At 38.6% G+C, this 25104-nt stretch overlaps 1 long non-coding RNA gene across 1 annotated transcript in view; it reads left to right on the top strand.

Moving 5' to 3' along the window:
• The first annotated feature begins 508 nt into the window (after window positions 1-508).
• The window catches only part of LOC122215024, a 94228-nt gene continuing 69632 nt past the window's right edge, over window positions 509-25104 (top strand). The window contains exon 1 of the long non-coding RNA XR_006200197.1: window positions 509-614. This is a non-coding gene — a long non-coding RNA (uncharacterized LOC122215024). The remainder of the gene's footprint in view (window positions 615-25104) is intronic.

Below are 25104 nucleotides of genomic sequence, written 5' to 3'. Positions count from 1 at the left end.
CCTCATATGAGTGAAGTCATGTGATTTTTGTCTTTCTGTGACTAATTTCACTTAGCGTAATACCCTCTAGTTCCATCCACGTAGTTGCAGATGGCAAGATTTCATTCTTTATGATTGCCGAGTAATACTCCATTGTATATGTATACCACATCTTCTTTATCCATTCATCCATTGATGGACATTTGGGCTCTTTCCATACTTCGGCTATTGTCAATAGCGCTGCTTTAAACACTGGGGTGCATGTGTCCCTTCGAAACATCACACCTGTATCCCTTGGAAAAATCCTAGTAGTGCAATTGCTGGGTCGTAGAGTAGTTCTATTTTTAGTTTTTTGAGGAACCTCCATACTGTTTTCCAGAGTGGCTGCACCAGCTTGTATTCCCACAGAATTATTCTTTATTAAAAAATAGTTTATCATATATTATAGCTTGTACTCCTGTGTATTTAAAATAGGGTCCAATTAATAAAAATGTCATTATGCTTAACTTTCCAGGAAAACAGAGGAAAGGAAATTAAGATTACTTGAGGAAGAACTAAGCACTTAATATGTGTCATTACACTTAATTCTCACAGAAGTCCTATTTCACAGAGGGTAAAACGGAGCATCAGTTAAGGTAAGTAGGCTTGTGTGGGGTTTCCCAGCTGCTAAGTGGTGAAATGGGTCTGAGGCTGCGTACATCTCATTCTAAACCCTGCATCAGTAAATGCTGTTTTACTGATTATAATCTGTAAAGCACTTGATACATGTAAAGTATTAAATTACTTACATCTTCCATTTAATTGACTTCATCAACCTCAGAAGCATAGTAATATTTGTATCTAATAAAGAACATTTCTGCTACCTTTAAAGTATTTTTTTAATGTTTGTTTATTTGTCTTTGAGGGAGAGACAGATGGAGACACAGAATCCAAAGCAGGCTCCAGGCTCTGAGCTGTCAGTGCAGAACCTGACGCGGGGCTTGAACCCACGAACTGTGAGATCATGACCTGAGCCAAAGTCAGATGCTTAACCAACTGAGCCACTGAAGTGCCCCTCTGCTACCTTTAAAATGGATCCAGTGGTGCCTGTGTGGCTCAGTCAGTTGAGCTCCTGATTCTTGATTTTGGCTCAGGTCATGATGTCATGGTTGGTGAGACTGAGCCCTGCTTTGGGCTCTGTGATGATAGGGCAGAGCCTACTTGGGATTCTCTCTCTCTATGCCCCTTCCCCACTCACATGCTTTCTCTAAATAAATAAATAAATAAATTTAATTAAATAAAAGACTTACATACATACATACATAAAATGGATCCACAGTTTTAACTGCAGACAGCTGCTTTTGGTTAGATAATTTTCAGTTGGAACATGAAACATTATAAGGCAGGGCACTTGACATTTTTCTCTGATTCTTGTTCATGCATCTAATCTACAGTTTCTTGACCACATAAAACCTGTACAGTCTGTACACTTGGGTTAGTTATCTAGTGGTTTGGAAAAAACAGAGAAGTGTGAATTCAGAAAAACAGCTGCTCCTAAAATGGAATGATATCAGACAGTCTCAAAATAAGCTTGGTCCAAGATTGCTTATTCTCCTATGAATTGGTTGGTACTTCTTGAAATTTCCTCACTTTGCAATGATTATATCAAATCACCTCTCTATTTCTGTAAGATTAGTCTATCAGAGGTTTTAAACCTATTTGTAGAAATCATGCCTCTTCTTCAAATGGAATCTTATGTGGAACATTAATATGTAAATCAGGTAAGGAAAAAAACTGGTGAGGGCTGGAATGGGAGTCCAGAGACACATCAGCTGGGCTCCAGGTTGGGCCTGGAGAGGAGGCTGGTGAGGACCTCTGCAGACTCCTCACGTCAGACCATCTCCAAGGTCTTTTGCAGGTTGAAAATTCTATGAACCAATGGGTCTGTTGGGTATCTGTTGGTTACCTTATTGCCATGAAAACCAGCTGTATTCAACAAGGGGAAAATAACAATAACTGTTTTTCTCTAGGAACATCTGTTCTGGAAATTAGTACGTTTTAGTTCTAATCCCAGCTCTGCCACTGTTTAGGCCTGTTACCTTGGATGCTGTTTGCCCATCTATGAAATGAGGATAAAACATTCCCTACCTACTGTATTTTCAAATACATTTTCTTGTGGGGTTAAAAATTCCTTTTGACAAAAATAAAATTAGAACAATTGTAAAGCATTGCCTTCAGGAAGATGTACAGCATCTCGACTTTTTATTCCAAAGTCACAAACAGTTACTACCTCTGTCTATAATTATAATAAAATTAAACGCCTGAAAATAAGTTCTGTTAGTGCCCGGATATAGGGGCAGGCATTCGTTTTCATTTTTGCATAGTTATAAAATTTTTTTCCAGGAGAAAGTGAGACAATTCCTTTGTTAGAAAAAAAACAAAAACAAAAAACCCTTTGGTTTTTACAGAGTTGATATATTTTATCAAATTAATACATGATGCTGGGGCACCTGGGTGGCTCAGTCAGTTAAGCATCTGACTTCTGCTCAGGTCATGATCTCACAGTTCATGGGTTCGAGCCCCACATCAGGCTCTGTGCTGACAGCTCAGAGCCTGGAGCCTGCTTCAGATTCTGTGTCTCCCTTTCTCACTGCCCCTCCCCCACTCATGCACTGTCTGTTTCTCTCTTTCTCTCTCTCTTTCAAAAATAAGTAAACAATTGGCACAAAAACAGACACATAGACCAATGGAATAGAATAGAAACCCCAGAACTAGACCCACAAACGTATGGCCAACTCATCTTTGACAAAGCAGGAAAGAACATCCAATGGAAAAAAGACAGTCTCTTTAACAAATGGTGCTGGGACTCTCAACAATAGCCAAATTATGGAAAGAGCCTAAATGTCCATCAACTGATGAATGGATAAAGAAACTGTGGTTTATATACACAATGGAATACTACGTGGCAATGAGAAAAAATGAAATATGGCCTTTTGTAGCAACATGGATGGAACTGGAGAGTGTGATGCTAAGTGAAATAAGCCATACAGAGAAAGACAGATACCATATGGTTTCACTCTTATGTGGATCCTGAGAAACATAACAGAAACCCATGGGGGAGGGGAAGGAAAAAAAAAAAAAAAAAAAAAAGAGGTTAGAGTGGGAGAGAGCCAAAGCATTAGAGACTGTTAAAAAACTGAGAACAAACTGAGGGTTGATGGGGGGTGGGAGGGAGGGCAGGATGGGAGGGAGGACAGGGTGGGTGATGGGTATTGAGGAGGGCACCTTTTGGGATGAGCACTGGGTGTTGTATGGAAACCAATTTGACAGTAAATTTCATATATTTAAAAAAAAAAAAAAAAAAAAAAAAAAAAAAAAAAAAACAAATGGTGCTGGGAGAACTGGACAGCAACATGCAGAAGGTTGAAACTAGACCACTTTCTCACACCATTCACAAAAATAAACTCAAAATGGATAAAGGACCTGAATGTGAGACAGGAAACCATTAAAACCTTAGAGGAGAAAGCAGGAAAAGACCTCTCTGACCTCAGCCGTAGCAATCTCTTACTCGACACATCCCCAAAGGCAAGGGAATTAAAAGCAAAAGTGAATTACTGGGACCTTATGAAGATAAAAAGCTTCTGCACAGCAAAGGAAACAACCAACAAAACTAAAAGGCAACCAACGGAATGGGAAAAGATATTTGCAAATGACATATCAGACAAAGGGCTAGTATCCAAAATCTATAAAGAGCTCACCAAACTCCACACCCGAAAAACAAATAACCCAGTGAAGAAATGGGCAGAAAACATGAATAGACACTTCTCTAAAGAAGACATCCGGATGGCCAACAGGCACATGAAAAGATGTTCAACGTCGCTCCTTATCAGGGAAATACAAATCAAAACCACACTCAGATATCACCTCACGCCAGTCAGAGTGGCCAAAATGAACAAATCAGGAGACTAGAGATGCTGGAGAGGATGTGGAGAAACGGGAACCCTCTTGCACTGTTGGTGGGAATGCAAATTGGTGCAGCCGCTCTGGAAAGCAGTGTGGAGGTTCCTCAGAAAATTAAAAATAGACCTACCCTATGACCCAGCAATAGCACTGCTAGGAATTTATCCAAGGGATACAGGAGTACTGATGCATAGGGGCACTTGTACCCCAATGTTTATAGCAGCACTCTCAACAATAGCCAAATTGTGGAAAGAGCCTAAATGTCCATCAACTGATGAATGGATAAAGAAATTGTGGTTTATATACACAATGGAATACTACGTGGCAATGAGAAAAAATGAAATATGGCCTTTTGTAGCAACGTGGATGGAACTGGAGAGTGTGATGCTAAGTGAAATAAGCCATACAGAGAAAGACAGATACCATATGGTTTCACTCTTATGTGGATCCTGAGAAACGTAACAGAAACCCATGGGGGAGGGGAAGGGAAAAAAAAAAAAAAAGAGGTTAGAGTGGGAGAGAGCCAAAGCATAAGAGACTGTTAAAAACTGAGAACAAACTGAGGGTTGATGAGGGGTGGGAGGGAGGGGAGGGTGGGTGATGGGTATTGAGGAGGGCACCTTTTGGGATGAGCACTGGGTGTTGTATGGAAACCAATTTGACAATAAATTTCATATATTAAAAAAACAAAAAACAAAAATAAGTAAACATTTAATAAATTAATACATATGCTTATTAAAATACATAAACAAAAATAAATTCTACCATTTAAACCTACAACAAATGACATTTGTTGAACATCTTTCAAAGCATTCAATATGCAACTAAGATATAGACAGAAAGATAGTAGGTAGGTGGGTAGACAAATATAGGTACAGTGACAAAGAGATTGGTGGACAGAAATGGGAATCATATTCTATATGCTATTTTAAACAAAAGATAACTTTATACTTTCATTTAGTGAAGGTAGAGGAAATTGAAGTGAAACTGTACGAATTGCTGAACTTTAGATAAAAGTTTCTTCACTATGGGGGCGCCTGGGTGGCTCAGTCGGTTAAGTGGCTGTCTTCGGCTCAAGTCATGATCTTGTGCTCCGTGTCAGGCTCTGTGCTGATAGCTCAGAGCCTGGAGCCTGCTTCTGTTTCTGTGTCTCCCTCTCTCTCTGCCCCTCCCCCATTCGCACTCTGTCTCTCTCTGCCTTTCAAAAATGAATAAATGTCAAAAAAAAAAAAGTTTCTTCACTATGAAAGTTATTAGTTCCTAATGCTTTTTAAAAATTTATGAAAAACACTAAGAGGTTGGAATCATTATGTCAAAGGTTTTTTAAAAATTTCATTTTAGACTATGTCTATGGATCCCATGTGATGCAAGATGAGAAAATCAGCACATTTACTCTTTTACCAGACTTTTGATTTTTGTGTTATCATTTACATTCTGTCCAGTAACCATAGTTCCCACAGTTATTTAAGCTTAGTTTTGTATTTAAGTGAATTAAAATTTCATCATTAATCATTTTACAATGGCTTCCATGTTCCTTATTTATATATTATTTTGATTTAATTTTTGTTGGCTGAGTTTCATCATCTAATTTTCTTCCCGAGGTTGAAAAGTCCTGTCCCTTTTCTTTATATCTGAAGGACAGCTGCCTGGCATAATCATTTAGTTAAGTTTGACGGAATATAAAGAATCTTTCTCCCCCAACACACATACACATAAGAGTTTTTAACATGTTGGAAGTTTATCGCTTTATCACGTAATAGGCCAGAGTAGGCATGATGTATACATGAATTCATCAGGAATTTGCAGTCTTGCCAGCTCATTGTTCTACCATTTCATAAAGAATGATCCTCATGGTCCAAAAAGGCTGCTTGACTGTTAGCCATCATATCCACATTTCAGGCAGCAAGGTGAAGGAATGAATCTAGAAGGACAGAATCCCAGCCTTAAGGAGACTTCTCTGAGTGGCACACATTTCTACTTATATTTCACTGGGAAAAAAAAAATCAATTACATGGCTATGGGGTATGTAGTCTTTTAGCTGATTGCAGGTGTCTGGCTCAAAATCTGGGTTCTTTGTGTTAAGAAGAAAGAAAATGGATATGGAGGAATAACCAGCAGCCTTTGCCTGCCACACCTGGACATGAAGTTTGGGGTCATGCTTTCATGTTCTCCTAGCTGTGTAGTCATACACCACTATCTTCAAGCATTTGAATGTCACTGTGGGGATTTCTGAAGTCATTCTTTCCTCCTTTTAAGTAACCTACCTTTTTGCTTGGATTCTCATATAAATTAGTTCTTTATACTTGAACATTAGTCTCTGCAGGTATATCTTAGTTCATCTTTATTTTTTTTTATATTAGTTCATCTTTCTATAACATTTTTTCCCAAATATTGGTGTATCTTTTTGATCTGCAAATTGATGTCTTTATTTTAGTAAGCGTTTCTTTCATTAAATCTTTAAATATCATTTCTATCATATCTCTATTTTCCAAGAAGTTGAATCTCCTTTGCATATCTTCTTTATATCATTTTTATATGTGTGTTCTTCTATTCTTTCTCTCTAGCCTGTTCCTCATGTCTTACATGCTTTAATCATACTTTATCCCTGGGGCGCCTGGGTGGCTCGGTCGGTTGAGCGTCTGTCATGATCTCATAGTCTGTGAGTTCGAGCCCCGCGTGGGGCTCTGTGCTGACAGCTCAGAGCCTGCAGCCTGCTTCGGATTCTGTGTCTCCCTCTCTCTCTGCCCCTTCCCCACTCATGCTCTGTCTCTCTCTCTCTCTCTCTCTCTCTCTCTGTCAAAAATAAATAAACATTAAAATTTTTTTTTTAAAAAATCGTACTTTATCCCTATTTTTCATTTTTTCTAATGTAGCAGTCACTTCAAAGATGTTTTTCTTTTCTTTTCTTTCTCTACCAATCTGCTTTTATCCTCTTCTGTTGTATTTTTTTTTAAACCCCAGTAATATTCTTTGAGATCTGTTTTTAGAGCGATCAGTTATGGTTATTGTTTTTTTTTTTTAATGTTTACTTATTTTTTAGAGAGAGAGAGACAGAGCATGAGCAGTGGAGGGGCAAAGAGAGAGGGAGACACAGAATCCAAAGCAGGCTCCAGGCTCTGAACTGTCAGCACAGAGCTTGATGTGGGGCTCAAACCCACTAACCACAAGATCATGACCTGAGCTGACGTTGGATACTTAACCAACTGAGCCGCCCAGGTGCCCCACAATCAGTTATGTTTAATACATTTTGTTCTTATGATAATTTATGTATTTGTTTATTTGATGATTTTTAAACAATATAATAAATACCTGAAAATCCAACACAAAAACTAGCTCCTTGACAATAGTCTATATCTATATGTTTTTCTCATTGCATCCCAATGCCTTCTGCATCCAAGGTAAGCATCATCCTGAATTCTATTTATCATTCCTTTGGTTCCTTTTTACATTGTGTTACTGTATCAATAACTTAAAACCATCAACAAAACAAAAGGCAACCTGCTGAATGGGAGGAAACATTTGCAAATGATATCACTGATAAGGGCTTAATATACAAAATATATAAAGAATTCACACAGCTCAATATAAAAAAACACAGATAATCCTATTAAAAAATGAGCAGTGGAACTGAATTGACATTTTACCAAAAAAGACATACAGATGGCCAACAGACACATGAAAGGAAGCTCAGTATCACTAATCATCAGGGAAATGTAAATGCAAACCACAGTGAGATATCATCTCACACCTGTCAGAAAAGCTAGTATCAAAAAGACAAGAAATAACAAGTGTTGATGAGGATGTGGAGAAAAGGGAATCCTGTGCACTATTGGTAGGAATGTATACTGGTGCAGCCACTGTGGAAAACAGTATGGAGTTTCCTAGGAAAATTAAACACAGAACTATCACACAATCCAGCAATTCTATTTCTGGGCATTTATATAAAGAAACCAAAAGCACTAATTTGAAAAGATACAGGAACGCCTATGTTCAATGTAACATTACAATAGTAAAGATATTGAAGCAACCTATGTTTATTCATAGATGAATGGATAGAGAAGATGTGATATATATGTATATATACTTACACACACACATATACATACAATGGAATATTATTCAGCCATAAAAAATGAAATCTTGCCATTTGCAACAATATGGATGGTATTAGGCTATAGTAAAGTAAAACCAAACAGAAACAGACTCTTAGATACAGAGAGTAATCTGATGGTTGCCAGAGGGGAGGAGGATGGGTGGAAAAGAGGATTAAAAGGTGCAAACTTCCAGTTATAAAATAAATATGTGGATGCAATCTTCAGCACAGGGAATATAGTTAATAATATTATAACAACTTTGTATGGTGACAGATGGTAGCTAGATTTATTGTGGTGATCACTTTGTAAGATATATAAATGTTGAATCACTGTGTTGTACACCTGAAATGATAATATTGTCTGTCAATTAAAAAGCAAAAACAAAAACAACATACACAGCAAACATGTGTTCCTTAAAGGATTATATGTGTGATTGTATGTATTACATATATAATTACATATATTTATGTTGGTTGTCTTTTGCTTTATTAGTAAAATACCATGCTGAATATGAGACTTACTTTTTAATTTATATTATATTGCTATTTTTTATCTATATTTTAGTGTGTCATTGCAGTTCATCTGTTTTTGCTACCACATAATATTCCATGGCATGAATATACCATAATTTATTTATCTACTTTTCTGTTTATGGGCATTCTAATTATTTCTAGGTTATTGTTATGTGAGCAGTATTTGAACAAATATTCTTCCACATGTATTCTGTTATATAGGTCTGAGAATTTCTTTGCGTTTATGCCTTGGAGTGAAAGTGTTGAGTTATAGAGTATGTCCAAAATAGAACTCATTATGTTACCCTCTAAACCTCCTCTCTACCTCCCTATTTCAGCCACTTTGACTCCCCAGTCATTCCTTATTCCCTGTGTCCAACTGACTGCCAAGCCTGGAAAAGCTCTTGCCTTCCCATGATATTACCCATCTCTCCTCTTCAAGCCTCATTAATTCTCCCCTTTACTCTCTATTCCTAAACATCATGGTTAATCAGTTCCAATCACATCATTTCCCTGTTCACCCTCCTTCAGTGGCTCCCTATTGTCTATGAGATTAAGTGGACCCATAATCCAGCAAAGTCCTCCACAGTAAGGCCCCAGTCTACCTTTTAGCCTAATGTCTCTCTCTTTTGGTAGCAGAGAATGTTAGAGTTGAAAGGGACCTTAGAGTTGATCTGGTTAGACCCACTTACCTACAGAAGAGGAAACGGAGGCCCCAAAAGGCAAAAGGATTTTATCAAGATCACATATGTGATCCATTTGAACAATTTTATGGCCAATGCAGGCACTTCAGGAAGAAGGCAAAGAAAGGCTTGTGATATTTCATCTTGAGTTAAGGACAGTGGAGTGGAATAGTTGTAGACAGGGAGAATGAGCATAATTATATTATGTCAAGAAGAGTATTGAGGCTATTGGGCTAGTAGAAAAGAACCATAAAGAATGGACCCTTGTGTTACTATGTTAAGCATAACAACTGTTGCATTGTATTAAGATATAGTTATTGTGTGAGACTGAAAGGGTGAAGTTATGGTCTTGGAGATACAAATCAATAGTGTCTACACTCTATCCCCAAACAAAGACAGCAAAATTTTTAGGAATAAACATTTGGGTTTTTGTTTCCTGTTCCTCAAATATCTAAAGTGGAAGAGTGACATTTTACAACCTACTACTCACTCATTGACTATATGTCCTATATTCTCTCTTTGCCCAGGATAATAACAGTACCTACCTCATAAAGTTAATGTGAGGACTGAATGAGATAATCTAGGTAAAACAGTTACCAAATGGAAAGTGTTTAGCAAATACTATTGATTATCATTTCATAAGCAAGATTGACAGATGGGGAGGAGGGTGGTGGGAAGAAGGGAAGAGAGAAAGAGATTTCAAGTTCAACCCTACTACTCAAACCACCCATCTAGGGCCCCTCCATCTCCTCTTCCTGGTTTCCTCTTTGAAAGACATGCTTATCAGGCACAATTACCTTGGATGCCTTGTGGAATAGGACAGGTCTGGAGCACCTTGGGATTGAGCTAACGTTAGAATGATTCAAAATTATAATGTATATTGGGCACCTGGGTGTCTCATTCGGTTAAGCATCCAACTTCAGCTCAGGTCATGGTCTCGCAGTTCACGAGTTCGAGTCCTGTGTCGGGCTTTGTGCTAACAGCTCAGAGCCTGGAGCCTGCTTCAGAGTCAGTGTCTTCCTCTCTCTGCTCCTCCCCTCCCTGCTCATGCTAGGTCTCTCTGTCTCAACAATAAATAAATGTTAAAAAATTATTTTTTAAAATTTATAATATATATAAATATGTGTACATAATATACAATATGTCTTTTTTTTTTAGAGAGAGAGAGAGAACAGGGGAGGGGCAAAGGGAAAGGGAGAGAGAGAATCTTAAGCAGGCTCTGTGCTGGGTGTGAGATCACAATTGTGAGGTCAAGACTTGGGCCAAAATCAAGAGGCTGATACCTAACTGACTGAGCCACCCAGGCACCGCCTATATATGTCTTTTAAATAAGTATGTATAATATGTATGTCTTTTACATTTTTTTGTTTTTGTTTTCCTTTTGGCCTCCCCTAGTAATTAATAAAATCTGTCCATTTGATGCTAAGGTGACCCAAGAGAAGAGCTTTTTTGTTTATTCCCCTTGAGTTAGAGTGCTTAAGAGGCAGCAGCATGCTAATGGGGGAGAACTCTTTTCACCATGAAAAGAAAGGTAGCAACCATAGAGAGAGTGATCCTACTACTCCTCAGAACTTTGCTGTCTTTCCCTTCCAGGGCTAAAACCTGGAATTCCAGACAAGTTCGAACTAGAAAGAAAATGTTGGCCTTTTGGAACTGGAATGATTCATGATAGAAGCAAGTAGGGAAGCTTAAGGGGAAAGATGAAAGCAAGGGTTGTTCTTTTTTAACTGTCAATCAGTTAAAATTAGTAAATATTTATTGCGAATCCACTGTGTGCTAATCTAACGGTAAATATGATCCTTGCCCTCAAAGTCAAGCATCCAACATGAAAAGGTAAATATGTACATAAGTGGAATAGAAAAACAAGTTAAAAATACAAGGCCTGTCGTAAAACAACATGACAAATGAAGGAAACAGAGCAAATAGGTTCTGTAGGGGTAACAAGGAGACAGAGTTCACTGAACTAAGTGCACTTCCATTATGAAGAAGGAAGACTTGAGCTTGTTGTTTTTTTAAATGGAAACACTGTATAGTGGGAAGGAAAAGACATGGCAGGAGTGGAGATGATCAGGAGTATGTAAGATATTTTTTATTTTTTATTTTTTTTTTAAATTTTTTTTTCAACGTTTTTTATTTATTTTTGGGACAGAGAGAGACAGAGCATGAACGGGGGAGGGTCAGAGAGAGAGGGAGACACAGAATCAGAAACAGGCTCCAGGCTCTGAGCCATCAGCCCAGAGCCTGACGCGGGGCTCGAACTCACGGACCGCGAGATCATGACCTGGCTGAAGTCGGACGCTTAACCGACTGCGCCACCCAGGCGCCCCAGGAGTATGTAAGATATTTAATAGGGGCAATGAGAAGATCTTTCTGGCTTGAAATACAAGTTCCTTTAGGGCTCTAGTGGGAGATAAGGTCGGATGGAGGGCTTTGAATGCCAGGATGAGGAGCTTGAATTCACCCTATGGAACATGAGGTACTCTTTAAAATGTTCGAGGCAGGCAGTGAAATAATGATTTACTTTTGAGGATGGCTGGACAGTAGGGAGATGGGTTAAGACACTGTGGTAGAAAAACCTCAACATTTCAACAGTACATGAGGGTTCAGGAGACTTCTAAATGTGTCACATGTTTAGGAAATTCAGAATTTTTTTTCTTATGCTAGCAGCTGACTTGTGTCAGGGAGAAAGGAGAGAAAAGAGCAGGCAGAATTTTATCCAATGAGGAAGACAGTTATTTTGCTAGCATTTACTTGCATTGCTGATATTTTGGGGACAACTGTGGCAAAGGCCACTTCACTGCAAAAAGTGGAACACAGTTCTCAGTCCACAGATTGAATGTAGGAAGAGAGACGACCTTTGGTATCAGAGACAACTAAAGCCCTCAAAGGGCTTCGTGATGTTTCTTCCCCTTTTAAAATAAGTTTCTACTTCATTAAAAACAAACAAAAAACCCCACTTGGTTAAAAATCTCTCTGTATACTAATGTGACCAGGAAATTTCATGTATAGAGAACTGGTTCCCTCTTTTTTTAAACCTGTTTTATTTTTTATTTTTTTAAATTTTACATCCAAATTAGTTAACATATAGTACAACAATGATTTCAGGAGTAGATTCCTTAGTGCCCCTTACCCATTTAGCCCATCCCCCCTCCCACACCCCCTCTAGTAACCCTCTGTTTATTCTCCATATTTATGAGTCTCCTCTGTTTTGTCCCCCTTCCTGGTTTTATATTATTTTTGTTTCCCTTCCCTTATGTTCATCTGTTTTTTCTCTTAAACTCCTCATACGAATGAAGTCATACGATTTTTGTCTTTCTCTGACTAATTTCACTTAGCATAATACCTTCCAGTTCCATCCACGTAGTTGGTTGGCCATTTGGATGTCTTCTTTGGAGAAGTGTCTATTCATGTCTTTTGCCCATTTCTTCACTGGATTATTTGGGTTTTTGGGGGGTGTTGAGTTTGATAAGTTCTTTATAGATTTTGGATACTAACCCTTTATCTGATATGTCATTTGTGAATTTCTTCTCCCATTCTGTCGGTTGCCTTTTAGTTTTGCTGATTGTTTCCTTTGCTGTGCAGAAGCTTTTTATTTTGATGAGGTCCCAGTAGTTCATTTTTGCTTTTGTTTCCCTTGCCTCCGGAAACGTGTTGAGTAAGAAGTTGCCAAGATCAAAGAGGTTTTTGCCTGCTTTCTCCTCGAGGATTTTGATGGCTTCCTGTCTTACATTTAGGTCTTTCATCCATTTTGAGTTTGTTTTAGTGTATGGTGTAAGAGAGTGGTCCAGGTTCATTCTTCTGCATGTTGCTGTCCAGTTTTCCCAGCACCACTTGCTGAAGAGACTGTCTTTATTCCACTGGATATTCTTTCCTGCTTTGTCAAAGATTAGTTGGCCATATGTTTGTGGGTCCATTTCTGGGTTCTCTATTCTGTTCCATTGATCTGAGTGTCTGTTCTTGTGCCAGTACCATACTGTCTTGATGATTACAGCTTTGTAGTATAGTTTGAAGTCTGGGATTGTGATGCTTCCTGCTTTGGCTTTCTTTTTCAAGATCACTTTGGCTATTCGGGGTCTTTTCTGGTTCCATACAAATTTTAGGATTATTTGTTCTAGCTCTGTGAAGAATGCTAGTGTTATTTTGATAGGGATTGTATTGAATATGTAGATTGCTTTGGGTAGTATCGACATTTTAACAATATTTGTTCTTCCTATCCAGGAGCATGGAATATTTTTCCATTTTTTTCAATTTCTTCTTCTTTTTTTTTCTTTTTCTTCTTCTTCTTCTTTTTTCAATGTCTTCTTCAATTTCTTTCATAAGCTTTCTATAGTTTTCAGTGTATAGATTTTTAACCTCTTTGGTTAGATTTATTCCTAGGTAATTTATGGTTTTTAGTGCAACTGTAAATGGGATCAATTCCTTGATTTCTCTTTCTGTCACTTCATTGTGGGTGTATAGGAATGCAAACAATTTCTGTGCATTGATTTTATATCCTGCAACTTTGCTAAATTCATAAATCAATTCTAGCAGTTTTTTGGTGAACTCTTTTGGGTTTTCCATATAGAGTATCATGTCATCTGCCAAGGGTGAAAGTTTGACCTCCTCCTGGCTGATTTGGATGCCTTTTATTTCTTTGTGTTTTCTGATTGCAGAGGCTAAGACTTCCAATACTATGTTGAATAACAGTGGCGAGAGTGGACATCCCTGTTTTGTTCCTGACCTTAGGGGGAGAGCTGTCAGTTTTTCCCTAATGAGGATGATATTGGTGTTGGGCCGTTCATATATGGCTTTTATGATCTCGAGATATGCTCCTTCTATCCCTACTTTCTTCAGGATTTTTATTAAGAAAGGATGCTGTATTTTGTCAAATGCTTTCTCTGCATCTATTGAGAGGATCATATGGTTCTTGTCCTTTCTTTTATTGATGTGATGAATCACATTAATTGTTTTGTGGATATTGAACCAGCCCTGCATCCCAGGTATAAATCCCACTTGGTAGTGGTGAAAAAATTTTTTAATGTATTGTTGGATCCGGTTGGCTAGTATCTTGTTGAGGATTTTTTCATCCATGTTCATCAGGGAAATTGGTCCATGGTTCTCCTTTTTAGTGGGGTCTCTGTCTGGTTTTGGAATCAAGGTAATGCTGGCTTCATAGAAAGAGTTTGGAAGTTTTCCTTCTATTTCTATTTTATGGAACAGCTTCAAGAGAATAGGTGTTAACTCTGTTTTAAATGTTTGGTAGAATTTCCCTGGAAAGCCATCTGGCCCTGGACTCTTGTTTTTTGGCAGATTTTTGATTACTAATTTGATTTCCTTACTGGTTATGGGTCTGTTCAAATTTTCTATTTCTTCCTGTTTCAGTTTTGGTAGTGTATATGTTTCTAGGAATTTGTCCATTTCTTCCAGATTGCCCTTTTTATTGGCATATAATTGCTCATAGTATTCTGTTATTATTGTTTTTATTTCTGCTGTGTTGGTTGTAATTTCTCCTCTTTCATTCTTGATTTTATTTATTTGGGTCCTTTCCTTTTTCTTTTGATCAAACTGGCTAGTGGTTTATCAGTTTTGCTAATTCTTTCAAAGATCCAGCTTCTGGTTTCATTGATCTGTTCTACTGTTTTTTTTTGGTTTCAATAGCATTAATTTCTGCTCTAATATTTATTATTTCCTGTTTTCTGCTGGTTTTGGGTTTTATTTGCTGTTCTTTTTCCAGCTCTTTAAGGCATAAGGTTAGGTTGTGTATCTGAGATCTTTCTTCCTTCTTTAGGAAGGCCTGGATTGCTATATACTTTCCTCTTATGACCACCTTTGCTGTGTCCCAGAGGTTTTGGGTTGTGTTGTTATAATTTTCATTGACTTCCATATACTTTTTAATTTCCTCTTTAACTTCTTGGTTAGCCCATTCATTCTTTAGTAGGATGTTCTTTAGTCTCCAAGTATTTGTTACCTTTCCAAATTTTTACTTGTGGTTGATTTTGAGTTTCATAGCGTTGTGGTCTGAAAATATGCACGGTATGATCTCAGTCTTTTTGTACTTACTTAGGGCTGATTTGTGTCCCAGTATATGGTCTGTTCTGGAGAACGTTCCATGTGCACTGGAGAAGAATGTATATTCTGCTGCTTTAGGATGAAATGTTCTGAATATATCTGTTAAGTCCATCTGGTCCAGTGTGTCATTCAAAGCCATTGTTTCCTTGTTGGTTTTTTGATTAGATGATCTGTCCATTGCTGTGAGTGGGGTGTTGAAGTCTCCTACTATTATGGTATTACTATCGATGAGTTTCTTTTTGTTTATGATTAATTGATTTATATATTAGGGTACTCACACATTTGGCTCATTAATGTTTACAATTGTTAGGTCTTCTTGGTGAATAGACCCCTTGATTATGATATAATGCCCTTCTGCATCTCTTGATACAGTCTTTATTTTAAAGTCTAGATTGTCTAATGTAAGTATGGCTACTCCAGCTTTCTTTTGTTGACCATTAGCATGATAGATGGTTCTCCGTCCCCTTATTTTCAATCTGAAGGTGTCTTTAGGTCTAAAGTGGGTCTCTTGTAAACAGCATATAGATGGATCTTGTTTTTTTTTTATCCATTCTGTTACCCTATGTCTTTTGAGTCCATTGACGTTTAGAGTGAGTACTGAAAGATATGAATTTATTGCCATTATGATGCTTGTAGAGTTGGAGTTTCTGGTGGTATTCTCTGGTCCTTTCTAATCTTTGTTGCTTTTGGTATATATATATATTTTTCATTTTTTTTCCCCTCAGAGAGTCCCCCTCAAAATTTCTTGCAGGGCTGGTTTAGTGGTCACAAACTCCTTTAATTTTGTTTGCCTGGGAAACTTTTTATCTCTCCTTCTATTTTAAATGACAGCCTTGCTGGATAAAGAATTTCTTGGCTGCATATTTTTCTGATTCAGCATACTGAATATATCCCGCCACTCCTTTCTGGCCTGCCAAGTTTCTGTGGATAGGTCTGCTGCAAACCTAATCTGTCTTCCCTTGTAGGTTAGGGACTTTTTTTCCCTTGCTGCTTTCATGATTCTCTCCTTGCCTGAGTATTTTGTAAATTTGACTATGATATGCCTTGTTGATGGTCGGTTTTTGTTGAATCTAATGGGAGTCCTCTGTGTTTCCTGGATTTTGATGTCTGTGTCTTTCCCCAGGTTAGGAAAGTTTTCTGCTATGATTTGCTCATATAACCCTTCTACCCCTATTTCTCTCTCTTCCTCCTCTGGGACCCCTATGATTCTGATGTTGTTCCTTTTTAATGAGTCACTGTTTTCTCTAATTCTTAAATCGTGCTCTTTTGCCTTAATCTCTCTCTTTTTTTCTGCTTCATTATTCTCTATAAGTTTGTCCTCTATATTGCTGATTCTCTGTTCTGCCTCGTCCATCCTTGCCGCTGTTGTATCCATCCATGATTGCAGCTCAGTTATAGCATTTTTTACTTCATTCTGGCTATCTTACTTCTTTTATCTCTGCAGAAAGGGATTCTAATCTATTTTCGACTCCAGCTAGTATTCTTATTATCGTGATTCTAAATTCTGGTTCAGACATCTTGCTTGTATCTGTGTTGGTTAAATCCCTGGCTGTTGTTTCTTTGTGCTCATTCTTTTGGGGTGAATTCCTGCTGAATTCTGTGGTTCAGGTTGTGCAGATTGTTGTGTTAATCCTCCAATCAGTTTCCTAGGTGTGTAGGATGGTTTAGTGCTGGTCTGGCTGTATTTTGTGGATGTGAGACACACAAAAAACTTCCATGCTGTTCCGTCATCTTGGCTCCTCCTGGTTCCCTCTTTTTAGCTAAAAGTTTCTGTAGACTCAGCATGTGCCAAGATTTTTTTTTCTTTTTTTGAAATTAAGCACTTCATAGACAGTGTCCTCAGCTGATAAGGACACAAGCTGTTCACTCTCAGGGATCAAAGTTTGTTGCCAAGATTGCTAACTGTGATGACTTATGCTGGCAATGCTCTGTTATAGCAAACAGACCTAAAGAGGCCAAGTGTCTATTCTCAGTCATCGGAGTCAGGTGGTGGATGGATGTAGAACAAGTTCCTGGAACTGGGGATACTGGATTGAAAGCAAGGTGGCTCCACTGGGAAAGATTTGGAATCAGGGTAGAGGTCATGAAACGAGGGGCAGGGAGAGAACTTAGGAGCAGTACTGAGGTCTACAGGCAACTTAGTCCAGTGGTCTCTCCACCAAGCTGCATATATACCTATTACGAAGTTTAGAGCCTTCTGCAACTCTCTTGCTCCCTCCTTGGCCACCTATGATTGCTTACCTGAGTGAGACGTTTTTAAGCACACCCCCATACCAAAATTGCCTTGGCAAGTGGTCTGGGACAGATGTTGCTTCAGAATCAGATTTGTATCACAGGTCTCTGATTGTTTGACATGGCATATCCTTGATCAGTTCTAACCTCTGCCAGCTGTTACCCATTAACCTACTTGCTCTCCTCTTTTTCTGACATTTGGTAACTAAGGTTCTGTACTCATACCAGCTTAATACTAGCCAAACCTTTCCTCCATTGGTGTCTGTCACTCTAAATTAAACCTGCATCAAGATTAGTCACTTTTCATGTGGTTGCACACAGTTGTGTTAACAGACCAAGTCATTCCAAGCAGAGTTCCCATCTAACTTGAGATGTGAAATTTAACCAGCCACCAGGTTATGAGGCCCCCATGGGGCTTGATTCCTTTGGGGATAACAATGCAGACATGAAGAGCTGGGATCTGAGAATCAGATCAGACTAGTGGAGAGGAAGGGTCACTGGAGAACAGATGCAGCTACAATTTCTAGGAGCGAGTTCAGTCTTGAAGGAACATCCTGAGAGATTGGAGGTACTTTGTGATTGGTGGGAATAAGAGGCATTCAGAAATTTAGGCAGGTGGGTGGGCAGCTCTGGGAAGTCTGGAACTGGTTACCAGAGGCCCAGCCACATAACTCAGTTCATGGGTATATGTTGATGATGTCAGTGGTTGCTTGGAAAGAGAAGGCAGAACTCTGGTTCTGGAAGAACACATGGTCTGAACTTGTTCCCTACTTTTTCCCAACCAGAGACTCAGTTCTTGGCTCCCTTTAAAGAGTGTCTTTAATTCTGTCACGTTAGAGGATAATTTTCCTTCTCTCAGCCTGTTCTTCTATCGTCTCTGCCCTCTGCTATTAGCCTAAACCTTGGGCTCTGTTTTGCTCTCTGCTTACTCTTTGAACTGACCATTGAGTTTTTCTTTCATCCCAGATGTCCATATCAAGAGTAAGGAAGGAACTGCCACCAGAACTGTGTGTGTTTAGGTCCATCCTGAATCCAGATACCCTGAACCAGTTCAGTGGCCCAGGCCCCTTACACACCAGGAAGAAGACGTTGGACACAATGGAACTAACTAGTTTACTGGGACAGAGGTGAGATCATAGTTGTGAGGAGCTAGTTATTAGAGCTAAGGTAGTGGGAGAGGGCAGGCTGTATTTGAGAAACAGGGCAAAATTCTACCTGTTAGAACTGGAACAGCAGATCTCAAAGTACTTCTCAAAATTTTCCTCCATAAGGTCAGGGCTTATCAAACTTCAATAAACTTCAGAACCAGCAGCTGCACAGATTCTGTCTCAGTAGGTCTGGGGAGGGCGTTGCAGTTTTTCTTTGTATCTTTCAAAGAAATATTTGCTTTCTGCATATTAAGTAAAAGGTGCATATGTTTTCCCCTTTCCACATGGTAGCATACCATATGCAATGTTTGAACTGTGTTGTTGTTGTTGTTGTTGTTGTTGTTGTTGTTGTTGTTTTCACTTAATAATGTTTCTTTGAGCTTGTACCATGCAAGTATATAAAGTTTGCTCATTCCTCTTAATGACTGTATAGTATTCCATTGTGAAAGCGTATCGTAATTCATTTAACAATACATTGCTAATGGACATGCAAGTTGTTTCTGATCTCTCTCACCTGTACAGCATAACAAGTATCATGTACAGAAGTCATTTCCCACATAAGTGATTATATCTGGATAAATTCTTAAACGTGGAATTATTGGGCCAAATGGTAAGTGATTTTGGTAGATATTGCCAAATTGCCCTTCACAGAAGTTATATTGATTTATACTCCCACAAGCATGAATACCATTTGTTCACAAATTCAAGCCAACAAACTGTACTATCAAACTTTTTAATTTTGCCAATATGATAGGTCAAAATAGTATCTCATTGCTGTTTAAATTTGTAATTCTTTTGCCAAGACAGGAGGATGAGCATATTTTAATATGTTTGGGAGTCACTTGTATTTTTGTGTGTGTGAAGCCTGTTTGTTTCCTTTGACCATTTTTCTACTAGATCTTTTGATCTTTATTTTACTGGTTTGTAAGAACTCTTTATCTATTAGAGAAATTAAGCCTCTGGTTGTGATATGAGCTGCACATTTTTTCCCCAGTTTGTCTTTTATCTTTTGGCTTCCCTTTTGGTGGCTGCTGCAGCATAGCTCTTAGTAAAAATGTAAATGTTATTGAATCCATTAATATTTTATTTAGTGTTAGTGACTTCTGGGTTTTATGTTATACTTAGAAAGGCCTTCCCCCTTCTGAGATTATGAAAAATTATCCCATAAGTTCTTTCTTAAGTTTTTTTTTTGATGTTTATTTATTTTGGAGAGACAGAGACAGAGTGTAAGTGGGGGAGGAGCAGAGAGAGAAGGAGACATAGGATCTGAAGCAGGCTTCAGGCTCTGAGCTGTCCATACAGAGCCCAACACGGGGCTCAAACCATGAACTGCGAGATCATGACCTGAACTGAAGTCAGACACTTAACCAACTGAGCCACCAGGCGCCTCTCTTTTTTCTTAATTTAACTTAATTTTTTTTATTTTAGAGAGAGAGTGAGAGAGCGGGGAGGGGTCAGAGGGAGAGAGAGAATCCTAAGCAGGCCCCACACTCAGCATGGAACCCTTTGAAAAGTCCCATCCCATGACCCTAGAATCATGATCTGAGCCGAAATCAAGAGTTAGACACAACTGACTGATCCACCCAGGCACCCCTATCCCATATATTCTTATAGTATCTTTATGGATTTTTAAAAAATATCTAAATCTTCAGTATAGATAGAATTTTTTCTAGAATAAGATATAGAATTTGCCTGCGATTTATTTTTTTTCAGATGGCTATGCAGTTTCCCCAATATGATTTATTGAATAATCTATTCCTTACTTTTATCATTGCTCAGATTTGAATTGCCCCTTTTATCATATTCTAGATTCCATATGGCTTTGGGTTTATCCAGACTTTCTCTTCTGTGATATGACTATACCTGTCTCTTCATGCAACAATACCACACTGTTTTAATTTTACTAGCTTTATAAGGTAGTTCCAATGCAGATGATCCTTTGAGTGCACTTTGAGAAACACTGTCCTATGGACGAGTGCAGATCTTGCCTTGTGTAGAGTAGGATTATAAGTTGATTTCAACGACAAGGAGAGGAAGGCTACAAAGAAGAGCATTTAGAAAAGATGAAGATTTTGTAATTCAAGCTGCATCCATCTGTTTCACAAATTTGAGTGACTTCTACATCTTGACAGCAGCAAGAGATATATACAGATAATGGGTCATATCCTTCTTTGCCTTACTTTCCAAGTCAGTGATAAAGACTCTCATACAGATCAGAATCTATAGTTGAGGATTTGACTATGGCAGTGGCTATGATACTTTACTGGCATGACTGATCAATTTTGACAATTTCAGAGAGAATATGGAGAAGAGAAGACAAACTACTCCTTTTGAAAATCTTCCTATTTTCCTATTGACAAATATAACTTCATTCTAACTTTTTTAATAGGAATTTTTGTTGGTTGTTAGTTTTGTTTATTTGTATGGCTCTTACGTTAATGTAAGAGGAGCTTTATGTGGTAACCATTATTTATTCAGTCTACATGTGTGGATTTATAGATTCATGGACCCCTTGCAATAGTAAACAACTGAAATAGATCAGGAGGTATACTTCTACATAAAGACTGTGCACATGCATAATCAATTCACTTGTTCATTCAACATGTGTGTATTGAGCTCCCATTATGTTGCCAAGAACTTTGATAAGCACTAGGGATGCAAAAGGTAGCAACCAGAAAAAAAAAAAAAGGAGAAAAAGATTAATGCATATGAAAGAACTTGTGTTAATTTCCTAAGACTGCTATAACAAAGTATCACAAACTGGGTGGCTTCAAAAAACCAAATATAGGGGCGCCTGGGTGGCGCAGTCGGCTAAGCGTCCGACTTCAGCCAGGTCACGATCTCGCGGTCCGGTCCGTGAGTTCGAGCCCCGCGTCAGGCTCTGGGCTGATGGCTTGGAGCCTGGAGCCTGTTTCCGATTCTGTGTCTCCCTCTCTCTCTGCCCCTCCCCCGTTCATGCTCTGTCTCTCTCTGTCCCAAAAATAAATAAAAAACGTTGAAAAAAAAAATTTAAAAAAAAAAAAAAAAAAAACCAAATATATTCTCTCACAGTTCTGAAGACTAGAAGTCCAGAACCAACCTGTCAGCAGAGACATATTCCTTCGGACGTGCTCCAGGCAAAAATTCTTCCTTGCCTCTTCCTAGCTTCTACTGGTTGTCTGAAATCTTTGGCATTCCTTGGTTTATAGCTGCATCACTCCAGTTTCTGCTTCCATTTCCACATAACTGCTTCTCTCTGTATGTGTCTATGTCTATTCACAACCTTCTTTTAAGGATACCAGTGCCAAAAAAAAAAAAAAAAAAAAAAAAAAAAAAGACATCAGTGCCCACTCTAATCCAGTATGACTTCATCTTAACTTGGTTCTATCTGCAAAGACTCTTTCCAAATAAGGTCACATTTCAGAGTTATCAACAGCTAGCACTTCAGCATATCTTTTTGGGGGACACAATAGCACTTACCAAATTGTAAGGCAGAAATAATATCTCTCAATCAGAACCCACTTAACCATCAAGTTACCTTTAAAACATAATTTGAAAACGGTTGCCTATTTAACTATTTAATTAGGTCAAATGGGAATGAAGACAATAGGAATAAGAGATGGCGGTGGTGTCCTATGTATTGGATGTGCCATTGGCCTAGGGCATCTTATGGTACACAGAAGCTACACTAACCAAGCTGGTGGCTTAGATTGTCAGGAGTGGTAAGATTTGGGACACCCAGAGGAGGAAGAGGCCCTTTGAAAGGGGAAATGGGATGGGCTAACAGGAAACATCTTCCCAGTTTCATGGAGGGCCTGTAGTCTGTCCTGGTTAAGGCAAACTACCCCTACTTTCGTGGAGGACACCCTCACCTGGACGGCTTTTTCCCTTGAAAGAGATAGTAGAAACCAAAATACACCCTCCCTGACTTCCCTGTTCCACTGAGACTGCAGAAAAACAAGCTACTCAGTATCTCCCCCTTTCTGCCCTTGGGAATCTTGGCCTCAGCCAACCTTCTTTAATGTGAGATCTGTTTCAGTCAGGAATATGATTCTCAAAACATATTTCTATGTCTTTGGTTTCTTACCAGGCTGTCCTTTTCCAAAGCCAATATTTTCATGAAGATGGCAAAGTGACTGTGGTTAGGATTCCATTGTATTCTATCTATTAACATTATTTTTGAAAAGTGTAGTAACAGATTCAGAATCAAGAGTTCTAGGAGAAGCCCATATTTTCCTACTGGTGACATGAAGAGCTGTAACAGAGTTTCCGTCTGGCAATATATGTAAAAATAATTTTAGGTCCTCCACGGAGAGCTAGCCCTCAGTTAACAAGTGAATTTGTTTTCGTTTGCCTTCAGTTGCACGCAGCTGGTTTCTTCCCTCATACCTACTGAAGGGCTCAATGTCCCCCTTTCGCTCTTCCCCCTTTAGGCTATAAAAATCCACTCTCAAAAAACATTTGATAATCTCAGTTACACACTTGTTTTAATGGCTGATAAATGGCAAAATGGAAGTTAGGAGAATGTGGATGAAAGCACACTTGAGCAGGAAACCAAGGCCTGGCTTGTTTGGATTCTGTTATACCCTAGTGTTGAGGGGAAACGCTCCCAGACTTTGGGAGGCAAGAATGCCTAGGTTTTGCATCCTGGCTGCATCACTTCTTAGCTGTATGATGGAAGACACTTAGTTAATCTAGGTGCTCTTAAATTTCCTTTTCTTTAAAGTGGATATTGTAATAGTTACTTTACCAGATGTATCAGGTAACACAGTACTTCACATATAGAAAGGCACTGAAAGGATAATCATAGTAATTTGCTAATAGAAGAGGGTTGAGGATGTTAATTCTCCTTAAGAGAGAATTCTTTTGCCTTTTTGCCCAGCCAATTAGTGAACATTTGCTTCTTCTAACAAACAGTAAGCAGCATTGTGTTCTGATGACCAGTGACAGCTTTCCATAGAACTAGCTAATAACATGATTGCCTGTAGGCAGATTTAGGAAGGCAGAAATGCCCTGGCAGAAAGACAAGATGTGTCCCCTCTGGACTACTTTGCCAACCCCCAGCCAGGGAACAGGCTTCATCTCTTTGACCAACTGCCACGCTGCTGCTCCTCCAGTGCCCTCACCTATGTTTCAAGAGCCTTAGGCTTACCTAAGAGGCAAAAAGAAACAGAAACAGAAATGGAGACAAACAGAAACCGAAAAGAGACAAACAAACCACCTGGACTGTTCCTTTCTTGTTTCTTCTCTCTTATCAGGTTCTCTCCTATGTCTGAAGAGTTCATTTTTTCAAGGATTAAATTAGTTCCTTGGAAGTTGTTACTCTCCATCTTCCATCCAGTCTCTCCTGTGGGTCACTGGTATGTGATCATAAATATTTTTCAAGGTTATATGGTCATCCTTCATTAGACCGGAGTCCCCCAAGAAAGAGGACGAGGTATTTCATGTATCACTTGTTTGTTCATTCGTTTACATATTTATTCATTCATCACTGTAAGATTAATAATAATAGTCAATTTTGATTAAGTTCTTCCTATATGCCGGATAATTTGCCAAGATGTTCCCATATTATCTAATTTAATTATCCCAACAACTCTGTGATGTAGGTACTATTTATATCTCATTTTTTAAATGAAGAAACTGCAGTATAGATGTTACCTGCCCAGTCACATGGCTAGCAAGTGGGAGAATCTGGTTTCTACATTTTGCCCAAGTCAGTGCTAAGTAGATACTGAGTAGTATAAAAAGTACACAAATGATAGTTCTTGTCCTCCGGGAACTTAAAACAGACGGGTACATAAGACAAAACAATTAGGCAGCCATATAGGACAGAATGGGGCTAAATATTTAAATAAATCTAACTGGACAAAGGAAATTAGTGTGCATTAGACAGTTAAAATAAGAGATCCTAAGCTCTAAGAGATGAAATAAATTGTTCTGCAAAGGTATAGGATTCAGAACTCTGAGTGGTGGGGAAGGGTAGGGAGGTATGTGTATGGGGGTGGAAGGTAGAGAAATGACTCAGTGTCTACACGGCAGATCAGAGTCCTGGGAGATAAGACCCAGGTGATTGGGTGGGCTTGAGTGTTTGGGAAAGAAGTTTAGAACATCCTATCAAACAGGCCTTGTAAAACTGCTCAACCTTTTTCAAGAAGAGTAGGATACAATCAAAACTGTGCTGTAAGAGGATTAAGAGGTGTCTAGGAGAAGAATAGGAATCTGGAAAACCAATTAGGACATTTCTTGAGCAGCCTAGGAATGAAATAAACTTCTGAACTAAACTAATGACAGTATAAATCGTCAGGAAGAAAGAGTGAGAACGAGCTGTTTCAGAGGAAGAGCTCATAGAATTTTGTGATTGATTGGTTATGAGTGATAAGGAAGAAGATGGAATTTAAAAACGACTTGTAGGGTTTGAATGGATGAGACAAGGAAAATGGTGGTAATAAAACTGGAAAGCTAAGGAAGGAAGATGTACATAGTTTTAAAC

Source organism: Panthera leo, chromosome A3 (genome assembly GCF_018350215.1).
Source record: "Panthera leo isolate Ple1 chromosome A3, P.leo_Ple1_pat1.1, whole genome shotgun sequence".
NCBI lineage: Eukaryota > Metazoa > Chordata > Mammalia > Carnivora > Felidae > Panthera > Panthera leo.
Note: the sequence above shows the minus strand (reverse complement) of the source record. Positions and strands in the feature narration are given on the sequence as shown.